Source organism: Ambystoma mexicanum, chromosome 6q (assembly GCF_040938575.1).
Source record: "Ambystoma mexicanum isolate Mex_15411 chromosome 6q, UKY_AmexF1_1, whole genome shotgun sequence".
NCBI classification, from domain to species: Eukaryota; Metazoa; Chordata; class Amphibia; order Caudata; family Ambystomatidae; genus Ambystoma; species Ambystoma mexicanum.
The window spans coordinates 84,405,212-84,425,645 of record NC_090937.1 but is presented as its reverse complement, the minus strand read 5'-3'; the positions used below and the strand labels follow the sequence as shown (position 1 = coordinate 84,425,645).

The 20,434-nt window shown below is 51.1% G+C and overlaps 1 protein-coding gene across 2 annotated transcripts in view; it reads left to right on the top strand.

Moving 5' to 3' along the window:
* Positions 1 to 20,434, top strand: part of ZCCHC7 (zinc finger CCHC-type containing 7) — a 607,337-nt gene that overhangs the window by 489,442 nt on the left and 97,461 nt on the right. The gene's annotated exons all lie outside the window — the stretch shown is intronic.

Sequence of the window (20,434 nt, the reverse complement as noted above, 5' to 3'; positions counted from 1 at the left end):
GGGGATGGTGCCTTCTTCCACCTTGTCATGCTCGCTTCTTTCACACCTGCTCCTACCTAACCCTTCAATATAGTGGTCTCTTCAGATGTTCTTCTCCCACCATGTCACTGGCTTGCCGATCTCTCACTCTTTCCGCCTCCACCCTTTGATCTTCTTTACTTACTCCTGCTTTTACTATCGCTCATACCGCCAACTACCCCACTACCTCCATTATCTTCTCATCCCTCCTTCCTCCCACCCTAGTCCCTGGCTTCTCGCTAGTATTCTTGTTATGCTCTGTGGGGTACATTGACCAGCCCAGCAGAACTCCCCTACCTCACCAAACTACATCTTAGCAGTCGCCAGCAGAATGGTTGTGCTGGCTCTGTTGAGAACTATCACCTTGCATTAAAACTGCGCTTTGCAGTCTCATATGATGGCTGCGCCGTCTTACCAGCCACAGATATGATATGATATGGCATTTATAATGCGCCTATACACAAGTGTTTCAAGGCGTGACGAGGCAAGGGGGGGGAAACAAGGGAGGACAGACAGCGATCTTACTAGGCCAGGTGTCATTCAGATCGCACAAGTGCATGGGAAGAGGGGAGAGGAAAGTGCGCAGGGGGAAGGTAGAGGGGAAAGTGCAGTACATGGGAAAGTGGAATAAATAAGATAAATAAAACAAATAAAACAGCCACCTAGTGGCAAGTGCAAGAAAGTGCAGACAACGTGCTGTTAGTGGGACTGTAGGGATACAGAGAAACGGTCCCCAGGTGCAGGGGTTGCCAGGGAGCAGTGCAGGTGGGCGATTGACGGGGCCTGGGCCAGAGATCAGAAAAAGGTGGCCAGGTAACCAGTGCAATTTCAGTCAGGAATTCAGCAGGGGAGGGGAGGAGAGAAAGCAGAAGCAAAGAGGAAGGTTTTGAGGTGCTTCCGGAACCGGATATGGTTCTCCTCGAGTTTCAGGGAGGCAGGAAGGCTGTTCCAGAGAGAGGCCCCTGCCGAAGAGAGTGATCTGCCACCAACTCGTTGCTTGGAGAAGCGACTAGCCCTGAGGGAGGTGGAGGCAGATGAGCGAAGAGCTCGAGAAGGAAGATATTTAGGAAGAGAGTGTTGAAGGTATTGCGGTCCCAGACCGCAGAAGGCCTTGTGTACAATGCAGAGTGTTTTGAACTTAATCCTCGCAGACACTGGGAGCCAGTGCAGAGATTTCAGTCCTGGAGAGATACGGTCCCTGGGGCAAGATGAAACACAGAACATCCCGAGAATTGCTGCCATTAGTTTCTTCAATTGCACCAAAGAAAAGAATTCAAAGGCAGCACTGCTATGCTGCCAGCTCAAAACCTTTTCACTGAGAAAGAAAATATTCTGCCTTTTATAATGACTGCGCCTTGGTTCTTTTTCATCTGTTCAACAGTACACAGTTCTGATCCAGTGAGACCGAGCTAGGTCCCTCCTTATTTAGGTTGGGCTCCAGCAAAAAGGGGGCCGTTCTCATTGAATGACAGGCTGTGTCAGGCAAGATCTGTGAAATAACAAAGAAACTTTTCTTCAAGCCATATGCAAAAACGCATTCCTTTTTGCAACAAAATGACACCGATAACCCCTTCATAAGAAGCTTTCTCTCTCTTTGCTCATGTCCGTTTCATTGGACCCTCGCTTTGAAAAGTTTCCTGTGTAGTAGAAATTTACTATGGTCATGGAAATGCTCAGAATAAAGATATCAGGAAAAGCTGCATTATAAAGTGACAACCAAGGAAAAATGAACCATGTGTAAAATGGTGCTTTTTACCGACAAAGAGATGTCTGTTTAAAAGGGAAATGTTGAATGAAGGCCCTGTCCTTGCATAGAAATGTGATGATGGCTTTGTGTTTAAACATATATAGGATGTTTAATGCCACCAGTCTTGCTTTCTGGTTCAGGAAAGAAATAAAATAATTTTGTTTTACTGTGAAACCAGCAGGACAGGTTTTTAGGCCCTGGCTTCAAAGGACTGACTACAGGATCTACCTTCCCCCAAGTGTACCAGCATCTGGGACATATGAATAGGCAAGGGTGATGCGTCTCACACCCTCATCAGACTCGGTGGCAGTGTTCCAGCCGGGTTTATTGGATTTCTGGGACACATAGGGGTGACCTTTTTAGCAGCACATCCACTTCACACAAACTGAGGAGCTTCAAAGACAAATCCATGGCACACCGGGCTATTGCCTGACAGTTGGCTATGGGTTAAAAAAAATCCCTTATTTGGAAGACAATGCTGGCCCATTTGGGGCAAAAGACTGTTCTGAATTAATAAACTTTAAGCCTTTATTTCTGCAACCGGAGAACGCAGGAATGCAAAGGTTTAACAGTTTAAATGTTATTTCTGTTGTATTAAAACAAGATATTGTGGTTGTCCCTAGTATGTATGGGACGGAAACAGCAGAAAAATGTAATTCATGTTAAGTGTACAGGTATAACTTTGAAATGTAATGCAAACATGCTCTGTGATAATATGTACAACTATATAAAATTGTAGAATTTTAAGTGAAATTTTTCCCACCAAAAATTGCGAAAGATCATTAGGAGGGTGAAATGACAAAGTACAGACTTGGGAGTCGGAATGCCATGCTCTGTATGAAATGTGTAATTTACCTATGTGATTTTCAAAAACGCCACAACTGTAAAAATGTGCAATTTGTGTCATAACTGATTTTTGGCAAAAATGACTGTGGGAGGGCATGGGCAATTTAAGCTCACACCATAAAACTGATGTCATGTCCTTGAAGCCCAACCCTTTGACAGGAAGGCGGTAACAGTAAACCCTGACCAATCCAGTTGTTATAGGCATGACCAGCCAAAGCCCGCCCCCATAGTAAAAAGGTCGAGTCTCACAGAGACAGAGGACAGTCTCTTCTGAATTTTCCAGCTCCTGCGTATCCAGATATTCCATATTCATCCTGCAAGATTCCAGATTCCACTGCCAGGCCAGAGCATAGCTAACCCTATCCAGGCAAGACCATTGATCCAGAGAAACCCCACTAAATAATCCCAATAACTCAAGAGGAAAGGTGGCGTAACCCTCATTGGGAATATCCAGCGCTGCCTGCCTGCCTGCCCTGTCACCGGTTTTATCCATTGAGACCAGACCCCGGTTACCAGCTGTCCCGCTTTAGGAGAGCCCACTGATGTGCCGTGACCAGATCCTTTGAGTCCAGAAACTTGGTTGGCTGTCCCAAATCCCAAACTCAAGTGTTGATTGTGAGTATCACCCCATCCCATAGCAAAACATAGCGTACCCCATTTTTATACCTTGTCTTTGTTTCACCCCATAAGTAATCCTGAAAGTACACTAGTAACGGTTTAATTTAATCCAAATCCTTTGTGTATTCTTTTTCTTGATTTCTAGGTGTTAGCGTCATTTTCCCCCTTCCTTACCGTTCTTTGCTTAAATCCTTAGTCATATTTTGAATAATTTATTTAATTCCCATATAGAGCTGAACGCGGCGTGAAGGTTAACCTTGCAAATTAACCTTAGAGCGTCCCGTGTCTTTCTTTAACAATATAGTCACTAAAATCTAGTTTAAGTAAAACTTGTTATTTCTTGCAAACGATTTTACTTGTCCACTGTTTTTATTTTCAAACCGAATTTCCTTTCCCATTGAGAATCTCATCCTGTCATTAATTTAATCACTCTTTCACTTGCATATTATCACTGTGATGTGCATCTGTCATTCAGCATAAAAACCACATTCCGATTCTATTAAACCCGTTTTTCAAACCATTTTGACATTTAAACCTGTGTAAATTAGCAAATGCAATTTCTATGCGCGTGATTTGGCTGCACTGTTTTTTTCACTTTTAAATGATTTTCTGAATTGTATGCCGGTTGCTAGGATATTCTTGTAGTCTGCTAGTGTTCTTACTTGACTCCTTGCTGCTCCTTTCTATCCACTCAAAATTCGATTAATAGGGGTTTGAGGGAGCATTGCAGGGGGAAATCTAAACTCTGGTGCTATCTACCCAAACAGTAAAATTGCTCCCATTCATTTGTGCTTTGGATATGTTATAGTAGAAGGTCAAACTAAGTGTATTTCATCTATTTACCTTGTAATTATCACCCCATTGGTAATTGCTGGCCAATATTAAATTTGTGTGATTTCTTTGGATTTTCAAAATAAATTAATATTGTATTACCACCCACCGGCGTGGTTCATGGTCCATTGTGACCCAGGGTATTTGTAAAAGGGCGGTGTGAGACGGGTTGGGTGCCATCTCAATCTGAATCATTAGTAAAATAAAGTAAGTGTTTTAATTGTGCGCTGAATCCTAGGCTAGTGGCAAGAGTCCTGGTCTGGTGTGCGACGCCCGATTAGAATCCTTAACAGCCCTGTCTCTACTCTTACCACTAGTTACTCATGCTCGCACCCCCTGGCACTCTTACTACTCTTCCTCTTACTGGTCTTATTCCTTACTAACGCAATTCATTTTCTACCTTTTACCTCCTCCTCTTCCTCCTCCTTCTATTAGTCTCTTCTACTCACTAGCACTGGCTACCTCCCTCTACTACCAACTACCACTCTGCCTGTTTCTCTCACTTGCTACTACTGCTACCTCCTGTCTCTACTCCTAACTCCTACAACTACCTCAGCCACTACTACCACTCCGCCTCTGCTACTCTTACTCTGCCCCCACTCACACTCACACATAAAAACACTCCACAGGCCCCCTCTTCTGGTTTCTTGGACTCCTCCTTCACATCCTGTCCCCACCCTACTAAATCACACTTTCACACACACACCTCCTTATATACACCACCCCCTCACAGAATTGAATACTTACCCTATCCAATAATGTACCTGGCTTCCTCGGGCGTGAGATAGGCTGGCTATATGGTAGGCCTCAAAAAGACTTGTAAGCCACGCCCATTTTCTATTATGGACACCAATGGAGTCCAGGGACTTTGGATGTCAAGGCCCCCTTAAGGCCTTCTAATTTAATACAACACCTGGTGGTTTAGTGGGGTAAAGGCCTCCAAGGAGGCCTTTATTTAATAATTAAACATTCCCTGGTGGACTAGTGTTCTTCCTATTCACACGGTCTGCTGGAGCCACGCCAGCGGTGAAGTTGTCATGGCACATCTTAGTTCTGCACATTCCTTTGCTGCATCCTCAGGTGTTGGGCGGCCGGTGTTGTGCTTCACTCTGCACCCTGTGGCAGGATTCACTTTGCTTCTCCTGGCATGCATCCCGTGGCGTGTGCTGGTCGGAGGGGCTGCCGGTCTCCTTGGGTCTTGTTGCGGACTGGAGGCTGCCATCTGTTTTAGTAAGGTTGGGGTGGGAGAGGGGGCCTGCCGCACTAGAGTCCCGTGGTCAGTCACTCCCCTACGCCTGATAAGGTCACATCTCTGGCCCTGGCACAGAGGGATAGCAATTTCCTTGGAATGGAAATGCCAGACAATTTACAATACATAAATATGCCATAGCTGACGTTTGAAGAGGCACAGAAATTAGATTCACCAATCACCAAGTGTGATGTTTTGTAGACCATATCTGCTTTACTCCCTGTTGAAATTCTACCCAGAACCCCTATCCGAAAAACACCCTAAAGATTTTTCATAGATCATATGTGAAGGGTGTATTGCCCCCAACTATGAGAGAAGCCATAATTATTGGAGTATGGAAGCCGGGTAGGAACCCAACACGTTGCAGCTCCTAAAGACCCTTAAAATGGTCAATACCGATACAAAAATACTTAGTATGTTATTATACAGACGACTGCAAACACTTCATCGGCAGCCGGCGACTGTAGACCTTCGACTGCATCTTTGACATCTGGTCAAGTGCTTCGGCCTACATCAGGCTTCGCTCTTACAGTAGGGAGAGTGGGGGATTAATACTATTACAATTCTCTAGGAGAATGTCTCCCTTTCTCTACAATTGTTTACCTGCCTTTCCTTCTAAACATGGAAAGAAAACCATTTAAATTCTCCCTTCATGCATTAGAAAATTCCCATGGGTAGACACACGTGTCTAACCACAGTGTTCCCTGGGACCATTTAGAAAAGCGCTGTGCAGCAGGCAAGCTCTTTCGGATAAAGATGCTCAAAGAGAGATGCACTAAACGGTTGGCGGCCGGCTCCATGCAGGGCACATCGATTTCCCCCCCCCAGTGCCTATTAGTTGGAAGAAAACAGCCAAGGCAGCTTACGGCTCCTTTTTGAATACCGAATACATTGACGAATAGTCAGCAGACTCCCGCCTGCCAGTCCCCAAATTCAGGGGCAGGCCCCGCGTTCTGCTGTGGGGACAACACCTGGTGACAAAGGCACACACAAGCACACTCACCGTGGAGGTCAACACCCCATAAGCACAGAACCCTGTCCAATTGTTTTTTTTTGGTCTGGATGCTTTGTATCTAAATGTGTATATTTTTTTAGTGTACATTGTTTTTCCTTCGTTCTTCGGCGGCTATGTTGAAAAAAGGGCCACATGCTTACAGAAAGCACTTCAGTGTCTTCTGGCTGGACGATTCCACAGCCTCTGTGCTTACACATTAGTGTTGGCGCAGGGCACTAAAGAAAAACAGACGCAGAGCGTTACAATTGCCATGCACGCGTCTTTGACGGAACATGTTTCGCATTCGCCCTCGACAAAACAGGTGGCGAAACATAAGTTGTACACAAATAACTACGAAAGATGCAAGAAGCTCTCAAAAAACGTTAAAAATCACTACAGCAACTACAAGTGCTACTAAAATAGTCACATAGGGCTTCAGAATACTCTATAGGCACTTCTCCATTTTCTCACAAAAAAGAAGCTGCTCCCTGGCCTTTGCTGACGCAGGCGCTCCATCGGCGCGACAGGCTGATCTGCTTTGCCCGCCCTGCTCCACATTAATCAGTGCCACTAAACCTGAGCCGGCGCTTGCAGCGAAATGGCTACCTGCGGTTGCCGGCTCCGCGCCATATCAATAGCGAAAGGACTGATGCGTCTGCCCCTCAGCACCCCGGCAATTGACTCACCAACCTTGCAAATGGCGCGGGCGGCGTGTTGCTGACACCTCAGTGAGCCGGCATGTATGCCCGACACCGCCCCCCAAGGCGGTCGGCGAGGACCAACGCGCCCGGGCCCCTGCTGAACTAGGGTACTCAGGCCCACGTGGAGCCCTCTGTGGAGGCTGGACCGGTGAGTGGCTGGGGCCTGCAGGTTTTCCTCCACCCTTTTCGTGGACCACGCCGGGCTGAGGAGCACCTTCCCCAGGGGCTGTCTGCCTACTGCTATGGCTCGCTGGTGCATCCCGCAACACACTGGGTGTCAATACCTGAACACACACTTGTCTGCAGACACTGAGCGGGTGTCGAGGTGCCGGGTACATGCCTTAATTTCCTGGGAGCCGGCGCATAGTTCCGATCTTGCAGTGTGGCCACGGGCTGTGTCTGGGCGCCTGAGCCCACCTAGAAACTCTGTGCAGTGGCTGCCCCTGTGGGTGATAGTGCATGGACTAGTCATCCTTTGATCCTTTTTAGAAGCTTGCTTGGGAGGGCGCCCCTACTTCTGTGGTGCTGGTGTTACTGCAACCTGGAGCTCCCATTCTGCGGTTTGCCGGCACACTATATTACAGTCTGGGCCCTTGCGATGCTGAATCCCGCCCGAGGAACCCGGCGGGTACTTAATCCTTGAAACCCACATCTACACCTACTGCCTCTTCATTCCTGGGGGCCTCAACCTGTACACTGGGACGGCACTGCGGTGGTGAAGGACACCGGTAAAGCTCTGCAGAACTCTACACCCCCCCACCCCACTGACCCGCTGCATAACTCTTGCTACTCCTCTTGGCATTAGGCTGTATCAACATGACTAAGGGTGCAGGAAAGAAACAGTCCTCTATAAACATGTATACCAGGGACGAATCCAAGACTCTGGATGGAGCGGACGGCGCTGATGGTGGGCTGCCACCACCTAAATACAATAGAGAGAATTTGGGGAAAATGTACAGGCCCCGAGATTCATCCCCAATTCCTATCTTGCAAATGCTTCTAAACTCTGGAATCTCGTTGCCTATAAGCTGTACCCCTACAAAGGGAGAAAAACACTATTTAATATATATCCACATCAATTTCAACAATTCCACTGCACAACTAGAACAATTCATTACAAAACTTTATTTGATCAATATATATAAAAACAGATTAAACCACCATTAAAAAAGGCTAAATGCAGACTGTATGCTGCCTAAAAGGATTATTTACTTCTTTTGCCTCACAAAGTGCAATAGTGCAAATTTTCAAACAATTTTACATTCAGCCGTTAACTGACTCACACTCTATTCAACCCACTCAACTTCCACAAACAATTGTCGAATACATAAAACAGAAAGCTCCCAATCTACGGGCTGCTCACTTCAAACCTTTAGTATCCTAATTAGGTGCATCCTTAAATCACAAGGCTCTAATTTACTGAATAATCAATTGATAAATGCTGCCATAATGTGCAACACAATTAACACCCAACATGTTTCGTTCTTTTTACAACAATATGGCTAAAAAATGATATAACTTCTTCAGGGGAAACTCGACAAGCAGGTTTTTACTCTTTCACACTCCATGTAATAGTGTTCTTCTGTAACTCTATGGGGAATAGCATAAAAAGACAGCCGTAAGTAATGCTGTTAATTATTCAACCGTCAAACCACAAATGGAGCTACAAGTCTCCCGTAGTTGACTTACCATGGTAGCCTTAGACGGATTGTACTGCCTACGGTGCTGTAGGTGCATCTTCCAAATAAACCGTAATCTGTTGTTCAGGACACCTCTCACAATCTTGACTGCTAAGTTAGAGCTCTAAAAAAATGTAAAAAGATAAATATATTTCTGAGGCTTGTGGAATCTGCTTAGATCACATGCTGTGCATAGGCCGACATCTAGTGGAAGCTGCGGAGTATTACAGTTTGTTTTTTCGAAACTCGAAAATGGGCGTCGACACAGGGCGTGCCAGTAATACTATCCCTAGTGTGACATCCACTGTACCCAAGATCCCTCACGCGTCTAGGATCCTCAGATTGTTTTTTTCCGCCATACTGGTCGGAAGCATTTTGCGGAGTCCCATGGCCTTAGCCATACTTTTGCTAAAATAACGATTAATTTACATCCTTTCCCCATCCCAACGTCTAACTTCGACACTCGACACCGGCTTGGAGAAGAATTCGACCGTCGGCTGCTGCACGACGGATTTGGGCCTCGGAAGGCCTCTGGCCTCGGCCCGGGCCTTGGAAGGCCTCTGGCCTCGGCCCTGCAAGTAGGGAGAGTGGGGGGTTGGACATACTCTACACTCTTGGTATATAGGTACACTTTATACATTTCCTACACTTACCAGCCCGCTGCCTCAAGGTGCGTATGGAGGGTACCCCTTTTCAATTCTGCCCCAAGTGCAATCGCAAATACCCTTGGGTCGACAGGCACGCCACGTGCAATCTCTGCTTGCCGAGGGACCACCCAGAGGCGAACTGCAGAGCGTGTAGTAGGTTTAAACCTAAGACACTTAAGGACCGTTCGACGAAGCGTTGGGCCGACCACGCCAGGCAGGCGGCCATGGCAGCGGAGGGCGCCTTCAGCGATGGCAGCGACGCCGTGCTTTCGGACGGCGAGGGCATTACGGCGTCGAAAGACAGCCGAGCGCAGGTCCCCGACCTCGGAAGGTCGTCCGACAGGGCGGCTATGGGGGAAGACCCCCGGCGACACAAGCGCTTCACACACCACACACACAAAACACATGAAGTCCAAACGAGACTCGACGTCGAGTTCTCGGAAAGAGGCACATACAGAACGGTCCGATTCGGTGTCCTCTGGGCGTTCTCGATCGAGATCGCCGCATGACTCCAAGCAGTCATCCACTCTTGCCAAGAGTGCCTCGCTCCCTAAGCTAACAGAAGTTCGGTCGTCGGAGGAAGAAGACGACTTCCACCCCCAGGCCGCTCTCCAGGAGTCGGAGCCCGCAGACAAGATCAGCGCGGCCCCACGTTCAAAGGACAGGGACTCTACCCCCGATGCCAGGCGTCGAAAACCTCCGGAGCCACAAAGGGACAGGGAAAACACTTTTCCACTCACAGGGAGGGGGGAAAACAGCAGAAGAAGCAGCCACTGCACTCATCCACACCTGTGAAACACTCCACTCCTCCTAAACAGACAGACAAGGCCAAGTCTGCTGCTATTTCTAAAACAAGCAAATTAACTCAGGATAAGTCTCCTAGACTTTCTGAGAGAGTCATTCCCAGTTCCAAAGAATGGTCAAGTGTTGACATAGATAGGGTCATGTCAAGGATGTCTTCTTTGGCAGACTTTTATGATAAAAATCCAGACCGTTTCCTTTCATATAATCCACAAGGGGCTACACCCTCAGGCTCTAATGATCCTATCCCCCCGAGTAAGAAGCCCCGGTTTGATACACCTATGAGGTCTGCGGACCCCTTCGATGTACAACCATATTCACGGCCATACTCACAGTATCAAGGAGAGACTTCCTTTTGTGAGGACCAAGAATTTGGCATGGTAGAAGAACAAACCGGGACGGGCTACTATGGGGATGATGAGGACCAAGAAGAGGAAGAGGAAGACCCTGAAACCTACAGAGTAGATTCCCCGGTAGAGAAGGAAGCCCCGGTTACTGACTCCCCCGTCGATAACCAACCCCTCCTGAACGAGGTTCTCGCACGAGCAGCAGAACATTTCCATATTGACACCCACGGTGTCCAGGAAGAGAGGGACTTCGCCGAGGAGTTAGTGGGAGAAAGGAGGCCTGTTGCCCAGACCATCCCTATCCTTAAGTCTATTCAGCGAAGAATAGACCCGTCCCTGGTGAACCCAAACCTCACCAGAGCAATCAATCCCAGAGTTGAAAAACTTTTCAGGGCAGCCCAGTCTGACCCTCTCTATATAAGAGGACATCTGAAGCCAGACTCCCTGGTTGTCACTAACACTCGTAAGAGGGCTGGAACACCCTTGTCATCGTCCGAAGCTCCTCCAGACAAGGAGAGCAAAACACTATATGGTTTCGGCAGGAAAGTAGCCTCAACGTCCGCCTATCAGGCAAGGATTGCAAACTCCACCACCCTGTTGGCCAGCTATAACTGCCATCAGTGGGAAGAAGTCGCGGCACTCTTAGCCTCTGCACCAGAACCCTTAAATGGCCAGCTAGCACGAATTTCCGCAGAGGGTAGAGCCGTGTCTGGTTGCATCTTAAAAACAACTTTTGACGCCGCGGACAACGCAGGCAGATTGATAGCAGAAGGTACTGTTATCAAGAGACATGCGTGGTTACGGCAGTCTGGTTTTAAGGCAGAAACCCAGGCATCATTGTTGGACAAACCGGTGGAAGCCGATCTGTTGTTTGGTAAGGCGGTCGAGGACGCGCTAAAGAATGCCAAGGACGAATATGAGACACTTAAGTCCCTTGGCCAGTTAACCAATAAACCCCCTAACCAGAGAGGGAAAGGTTAATTTTCTTCGCCCACGCGGCCAAAATTCCCAAAGAGATTCAAACTATTCCCAGGGGCAGGGTACACAGTGGAGCAACAACAGCCAACAGTCTACCCAGGGTTACGGCAGGGGTAATAGGAGAGGACGTGGTAAAGGCAGAGGCAGCCCCAGTAGAGGAGGCGGCACGCCTCCACCAAAGCAGTGACGTTCAGTTCAGGGTCCCTTCTCATGCAACCCCAGTAGGGGGACGCATTCCAACTTCACCCAGGCTTGGGAAGGGATCACATCAGACAGATGGGTGCTGTCAACAGTATCCGCAGGGTACTGTATAGAACTACTGCAGCGTCCCCGGAACCATCCTCCACGACAAAGAGTACACTCTTTCTCCAGCATGGGGTCTGGCATGGATTCACATGCTCATGAATATTCCCCGTCGTCAGGCTGGGAATCCTCGGTAAAGAAAAAATCAGTATCAGTTTCGTTTCTGATCTGTCTTTCGCAGTAGTAACCAATCACCGATCTCTGCATCATACTGACCACAGCCAATGACTGCCATCTCCCTAAGCCCCGCCTCTGGCAGCCATCTTCAGATTTTTACCGCACGTTCAAGTGTTGGGATCCTCGTGCTATTGCTCTCGAGCGTTAGTGCTTTTTTCGCGCTTTTTCTTAGGAACATTTTCTCTTTTTCGGTCAAAAGAGCCTCAAGCTCCACCGTTTCTTTATCCGATCAACGGGGACCCGTGTCGGATTCTTCTACGCCCCTCAAGGGTGAATATTTCGTCGAGCCTCGCTTTTGGAGGACTCCAGAGGTTTCTCAGGCCCTTCTCGAGCATGGCCCAGGAGAAAGGAAACTCGACGCCCGGAAAGCTGTTCAGGGTCTGCCCTGGATGCCAGCTTCAGAATGTTTTTAAGGCGGACAAACACTCCCTTTGCCTTTACTGCCTGCATGAAGACAAGACGCACGTGGAGAAGGACTGTGCGTTTTGCGGCAATATGTCGGAGCGGACCATGAAGGACCGCCATCAGCGTCTCGCCAACTGGCTGGAAGGAAAGAGCCCGTCAGGCGAGAGGAAGAAGAAGAAGTCCGAGCGGACTTCTAAGACCTTTGAGGGCGCCCCGGTGACGGGGGTCCAACAGAAGGCCAAGCACTGCGAGTCCGCTGGCACCGGGAGCGCCGAACGGTCGGGCTCTACGGGCGCCAGGCAGGGCGCATCCTCCCCGGCGCCATCACCCACGAGCCAACGCTCTGGCTCGGGTAAGAGGAAGGCCGAGCACCCGGCGAAGCTCCTGGAGAGACCCCGGTCGTGCTCGAAGGCCCCATCGGAGGGGGAGCGAGGTGGTGACCCTCCCCCCAAGGAGAAGGCGGTGAGCGCACCTAAGGTGGTGAAAGCCTTGATCCATCCGGCCAAGGCCTCTATCGATTCAGTCGCGGCGGCTCTGGCTCAGCCTGTGGAGGCTACACCAGTGGTGGCGACCTCGGGGCCCAGAATCTCCCTGCCACCGCAGAGGGAGTCCTCTTTTATGCCCATCGACAGGACCCCCGTGAAACCTCCGACGGAGAAGAAAAAGGGGGGGCAGGAGGTCGTCGTGGATTCGGCCTCAACCTCTGAGGAGGAGCTGATCGAAGTCTTAGGCCACGGCGCTGGCGTGGAAGAAGACCATCCTGTCGGAAGGGACCCCGACGTGGGAGACGACGAGAACATCGAGGGTGCCGACGGGGCCCCTCACCGCCCGTCGGAACCCCCTCAACCAGTGCCGCAAGACAACTCGGCGGCCATTTTGTTGGCTATACAGTCCTTATGCTCGGAGATAAGGACGAGACTGCCGTTACCACCAACGGAGGAACCGCTCTCGACGGGGGACCCGGAGCCAGACCCTTCTGGGAGCCCTCCTCTTAAGAGAAGAAGGATTCATCCTCCACCTCCTTTTCAACCATCGCCCCCTGCTCAGCCTTCCTCCCCGTCCACGACACGTGGGGATGATACAGGGACTGACACGGCCGCGACGGGTACAGACGATGAGGTTTACGACGAGGATCTCCTGTCGTCACCTCCCACCCGGGCTTCCCCGCCCGACGAGATTCACGCCATGATCGCCAGGGCATCCGATCTTTTCCAGCTCTGCCCGGAAGAGAAGAAGGAAGGTTTCCTTTATCAACGGCGCGAGACCAAGAGGAAGACGGTCCTCGCTGTGCCTCTACTGGACGATATCTGGGATGAGGGTCTCTCCCTCCTCAAGAACCCATCCACAACGCCGGCTCGAAGGGATCGGTACGAGAAGAAGTACCGGGTCCCAGACGCGGCCCCCTTGTGCCTTCGGGCACAGCCGACCCCGGACTCGGTCGTCTCCACGGCGGCCAGGAAGAAAGCGGTGGGGGCGCGGCCTCTACGTCAACCTCCCCGCCGGACGGCGAGGGAAAGAAATTGGACACGATGGGACGCAGAGTCATCTCATCGGCAGCGACGACGATTAAGGCTGCCAACGCCTTGGCTATCGTAGCCCGCTACGACAGGGATTTGTGGTACAAACTCGCCCCCCTGCTGGACTTCCTACGAGACAACAAGAGGGCGGAGGCCCTAGAGATCTTGCAAGAAGGAGAAGTGGCGTCGGACCACGCCATTACGATAGCGACGGACATCGCTGACACTGGATTTCGCCAGTTGGGCGACGGCGTGTGCCTGAGGCGGCGTGGATGGCTCAAGGCTACTGACTTCCGTCAGGACGTGCAGACCAGAGTCTTGGACATGCCGTTCGACGGGAGCAACCTGTTTGGGAAAACAGTGGACGATTCCCTACAAGCCATCAAGGCGGAAACGCAGACGGCCCAAGCTCTTGGCGTTCTCCAGCAACGACGGTCGCCCTTTCGGAGTGGCGGAGGCAAACAGGGTGCCTCCAAAGGTTCCAGCGGTGGATTTTCCACCTATCGTCAAGCGGCCCGTTCGTTGTCACAGGAAACCTACAGGGGACGAGGCAAGTCGGGCGTACCCCGCCGTCGTCGCCAAGGAGGACAAGGCGGCAAAGCCTTGTCGAAGCAGGACTGAACCGGCCGTGGGGTCGGGCCCCCACCGAAGCACCCCGGTGGGAGGCCGGCTGCGAGCTTCGTCAGTGTGTGGGAGTCCATCTCCACCGACCGTTGGGTGCTGGACGCCCTGGCTCAGGGTCACGCGCTCGAGTTTCTAAAGAGGTGCCCCCGCGTCCCCCCTGTGGCCAGGAAGGAACATCACGTCCCACAACTTCTCTTGGAGGTAAGGGCGATGCTCAGGTAGGGCGCCATCGAGCTCGTCCCAAAGAGGCTTCGGGGCTCCGGAGTTTACTCAAGATACTTCCTCGTGAAGAAGAAGACGGGGGGATGGCGTCCCATCCTGGACCTACGACGACTGAACAAATTCATCAAGGGACAGAAGTTCCGGATGGTCACCCTCCAACACGTCCTGGGTCAACTGGAGGAGGGCGATTTCCTGTCGTCGTTGGATTTGGAGGATGCCTACTTCCATATCCCCATCCTAAAGGGACACCGAAAGTTTCTCAGATTCGTGGTCCAAGGGCGTCACTACGACTTCAGAGCCCTTCCCTTCGGGTTGAGGTCGGCACCCAGGGTGTTCACCAAGCGCCTCGCACCGGTGGCGGCGCGGCTGCGCCTAGAGGGGATTCACGTCTACCCCTATCTGAACGACTGGTGCATCCGAGCAAAGACGAAGGAGCTCGCCGTGGAGCACACGGCAAGGACAGTCCAACTACTCACGGACCTGGGATTCTCCATAAACTACACCAAGTCCCACCTGGTGCCCGCACAAGACGCACTGTTTCTGGGAGCGAAGCTCGACACAGTGTCGCTTCTGGCCTCTCCGTCGGAGGAAAGGACGAGGGCCATCTTGGGCAAGGTGCAGCGGATGCTGGTTGCGGACGCGGCCAGGGTGAGGTCCATCACGTCCCTCCTCGGAATGATGTCTTCTTGCATTTATCTCATCCGCCTGTGCAGGCTCCGGATGCGCCTGTTGTAGGAGTTCCTGGACGCGCGCTGGATCGAGACGACGGGCAGCTTTGAGGAGAGGATCACACTCGACGAGAGTTTCCGACAAGTGATCCGGTGGTGGGGCACCCGCGCGCATCTGACGGCGGGCATGGACTTCCAGACCCCGGGCCACCAGAAGACAGTGACCACGGATGCCTCCCTGGAGGGGTGGGGAGCGCACACCGAAAACCTGCACGCGAGGGGTCTTTGGCTGCCGGCGGAGAAGTCCCTCCATATCAACGTCCTGGAACTCCGTGCAGTGTTTTGGGCCCTCCGGTCCTTCCTTCCGTCCCTCAAGGGCAAGGTGGTGAGGATCTTCACCGACAACACCACCACCATGTTCTACATCAGGAAGCAGGGCGGTACCAGATCCCCAGCCCTGTCCAAGGAGGCACAGGACCTGTGGCATTGGGCCGTCGCCCAAGGGATGTTTCTGGTGCCGTTTCATCTGGCAGGAATAAAAAACACCATCGCCGACTCGCTCAGCAGAGAGCTGCGCTCGTGCCACGAGTGGGAACTACGACAGGATCTAGTGGACCGCCTCTTCCGACGGTGGGGCACACCCCAGATCGACCTGTTCACGACGGCGACAAACTCCAAGTGCCGGAGGTTCGCCAGCAGGTTTCCCCAGCCGAGGAGCATGGGCGATGCTTTCTCGTTCCCCTGGGAGGGCCTGTTCCTATATGCGTTCCCTCCATTGCCGCTGCTGATCCGGCTCATCAACCAGCTCAAGAGGTCACGGTGCAGGATGATCCTCGTCGTACCTGCGTGGCCGAGGCAGATATGGTTCCCGGACCTTCTGGACTTGTCAGCGTCCCCGTCAATCAAACTGCCAGTGGACGCGGATCTTCTCTCCAGGGAAGGAGGCACCATCCTCATCACGACACGAAGTCGCTGAACTTGCAGGCCTGGCTCCTGCAGCGTTAGAGTTTGGAGGTTACGACATACCGGCCGACTGCAGAGAGGTTCTTGCAAAGGCCAGGGCGCCCTCAACTCTTAAATGCTACAGACACAAATGGAAGAGGTTCTCTGTCTGGTGCCACGCACAGAAGATTAACCCTCTACGGATTACGGCTCCCCAGATACTGCCGTACCTGCTGACGCTGGCCAAGGCTGGACTGGCGCACGCTGCCATCAAGATTCATCTTGCTGCGATCTCCCGATACACCACAACCACGTGACGGTCGTCTTTGTGGTCTCATCGTCTGGTGAAAGAATTCATGAAGGGACTGTTCAGATCGTTCCCGCCGGTGAAGGCCACGGCCCCGGCGTGGGAGCTTAACGTGGTGCTGACCAAGCTCATGGGACCTCTGTTCGAGCCTCTGCACTCGGCTCTGTTGAAGTTCTTGTCGTGGAAAACCGCGTTTCTTGTGGCCATCACCTCCGCACGACGGGTGGGAGAGATCCAGGCCCTTTCCTGCAAGCTACCCGTACTTGACTTTTCACGACACGAGGGTAGTGCTCAGGACGCATCCCTCCTTCATGCCCAAGGTGCCGTCGGACTTCCACCTCAACGAACCCCTGGTGTTGCCTGTTTTCTTCCCGTCGCCTTCGTCGCCGGCTGAGAGGACTTTGCACTCGCTGGATGTGGCTAGAGCGCTGAAGTTCTACGTGGACCGCACAAAGTGTTTTGGAAGACGTCACAACTTTTTGTGAACTTTGGACCTGTCAATCAGGGGAAGGCTCTCTCGAAGGCTTCCATTTCCAGATGGCTCTCCGGCTGTATCATGTACTGTCATCGGTTGGCAAACCGACCGCTGCCTGGCCGTCCGAGAGCCCATTCCACCAGAGCGATCGCTGCTACCACGGCGTTCCTATCTGGGGTGCCCTTGCTGGACATCTGCAGGGCTGCTACGTGGAGGTCGACGCACACCTTCACGAAATTCTACTGCGTCGATCGGGATTCCAGGGAGGAGTCCAGGGTCGGCCAAGCAGTGCTGCGCAACCTGTTCGCCTAAGGTGAGCCTGGTGAGGAGGTAAGAGTTGCTTAATGTTGAGTTTGATGTAATACTTAATGTTGAGCCTTTGCCACCTCCCGTGGTTGTGCATATGTGTACTGCTATGTATTCTTTTATTCATGAGCATGTGAATGCATGCCAGACCCCATTCTGGAGAAGGAACAAGTTACTTACCTGTAACTGTTGTTCTCCAGCATGGGTCTGGCATGGATTCACATGCGAACCCTCCCGCCTGCCCCTCTGCGGCTCTTCACTTGGTCATACTGCCACTTCACGTGCTACCAAATCTGAAGATGGCTGCCAGAGGCGGGGCTTAGGGAGATGGCAGTCATTGGCTGTGGTCAGTATGACGCAGAGATCAGTGATTGGTTACTACTGCGAAAGACAGATCAGAAACGAAACTGATACTGATTTTTCTTTACCGAGGATTCCCAGCCTGACGACGGGGAATATTCATGAGCATGTGAATCCATGCCAGACCCATGCTGGAGAACAACAGTTACAGGTAAGTAACTTGTTCCTTAGAACATCAGAAGATTCTCCTCGAGGAGATCGCCAATCTGCTAGCAAAGGACGCGATAGAACTCACCAGGTACACCAGGTAAACAAGGGTATTTATTCAACTTACTTCCTTGTACCAAAAAAAGATTTGACAAAGCGCCCAGTATTGGACTTAAGGCCTGCCAACAAGTATGTCAAGCCCCAAAAGTTTAGAATGACTACGCTACAAGAGGTAATCCCCCTCCTAAAAAAGGGGGATTACATGCCAACCTTGGATATGAAAGATGCCTATTTTCATATTTCCAAGTTCCCAGCGCACAGAAGGTACTTGCGCTTCAAGGTGGACAGTCGGCACTACCAGTTCAAGGTACTGCCCTTCGGGATAGCTTCGCAACCAAGGGTAATTCACCAAGGTACTGGCAGTGGCAGCTGCACACCTACGCAGGGAGGCAGTCCCGGTGTACCCTTATCTGGACGACTGGCTCATAACAGGGGAAACCCCAGTAATTTGCAGAACAAACATTCAAAGAACTATCGACCTCCTCCACGAATTAGGCTTCTCAATCAACGAGAAAAAGTCAAGCCTGGTGCCAAGCACCTCCAAACAGTTCTTAGGAGCAATCCTAGATACTCAAGAGGGGTTGACATTTCCTTCAGAGGAAAGAATTCAGAATATACTACTGCAAATTCCGCAATATCATTCCGGTCACCAAATAACGGTACGCAAACAATGCGTTTGCTCGGCATGATGGCGTCATGTATTTACCTGGTCCCCCACACGCGCCTGCGCATGCGTCCCATGCAGGAATAGTTGGCGAAACAGTGGTCTCAGGCAAGTGGTCAGTGGGACGATCTAGTGGTCGTTTCGCCAACACTAGTACAAAGCCTTCACTGGTGGACAAGAGAGAATCTTGCACAGGGGAAACCCTTTTACGATCCCGAAGTACAGGCAGTAGTCACTACCAATGCATGTCTGACGGGTTGGGGAGCTCACCATCTCCCCCACACAGCTCAGGGTCTCTGGTCTCCCTCAGTGGCCAAGAACCGCATCAACCTGCTAGAGCTTCTGGCAGTATTCAGAGCGCTTCAAGCGTTCGAGCCCTACCTACTAAACCTGTCAGTGCAAATCCGGACGGACAGCACGACAGCCATGTTCTACCTGAACAAGCAAGGAGGGACTCGTTCTCCAAATCTGTCCAAGCTTGCCCAGAAAATCTGGATATGGGCACTCAGACGGAACATCTTCCTGTCATCACAACATGTTCCAGGGGAGCTCAATTCCCTAGCGGATGCTCTGAGCAGAGACTCCCTCCCAGAGGAACACAAATGGGTTCTACACAGAGGTCGTAGAAGATATCTTCTCTCAGTGGGGTTTCCCCACTATAGACTTATTCGCCACAAGCGAAAACAGACAATGCCCAGGATTTGCATCCAGGTTCCCCCAACCAGACTCCCAGGGGAACGCCCTGTGGATGAACTGGTCAGGGATGTTTGCGTACGCTTTTCCACCAACTACTCTCATCAGGAAGGTGGTCAACAAGATGAACAGAGAGTCGATGACGCTCGTCCTAGTTGCTCCCATGTGGGCAAGACAACCGTGGTTCCCACACCTACGCAGGATGGCGGTGTGCGAGCCCATCAAACTTCCGGCCTGGTACAACCTACTGTCCCAGCACCAAGGTCAAACAGTGCATCAGCAACCCAACTCAATGAACCTGGCAGCATGGCTCCTGAGGTCATAGAGTTTGGACATCTCAAGTTACCACAGAGGTGTATGGACATCCTAAAGGAATCTAGGAAACCAAACACAAGGCACTGCTACTTTGACAAGTGGAAGAGATTTGTTATCTGGTGCCAGAGTAGACAAATCAACCCAGTTGATTGCACTCCTTCCACTATTGTTACATACATACTCCACCTGCTAGATGCAGGATTGGTTTTTAACTCACTGAAAGTACACCTGGCAGCCCTGTCAGCATACACCACTTCCCATAACAAGGTCTCGTGGTGGAAAGTACCAGTAGTTAAAGCCTTCATGGAAGGAGTAAAGAGACTTCACCCTCCTATTTCAAACCCACCACCAGGGTGGGACCTTAATGTGGTGCTATCTAAGCTCATGGGCCCCCCCTTCGAGCCCATGCATAAAAGCAGTCTCAAACACCTGACTTCTAAAACGGCCTTCTTAGTAGCTATTACTTCTATAAGAAGGGTCAGTGAAATTCAGGCTCTGTCAGTGCAGGATCCATTCTTTACTGTCCATAAAGACAAACTGGTTTTACGCACACACCCTAGGTTTTCACCTAAGTTTATATCTAAATTCCACGTAAACCAGTCCATCGAGCTTCCGGCTTTCTTCCAGGACCCTCAAAGCTCGGCTGAGGTGAAAACTACACACCCTAGATGTGCATAGGGCGGTCCTCTACTATGTAAATAAAACCAGACCGCTAAGGAAAATGGATCAACTGTTTGTCTCCATAGCTACAGGCAGAGAGGGGGATCGCGTCTCTAAAGGTGCCATCTCGAAG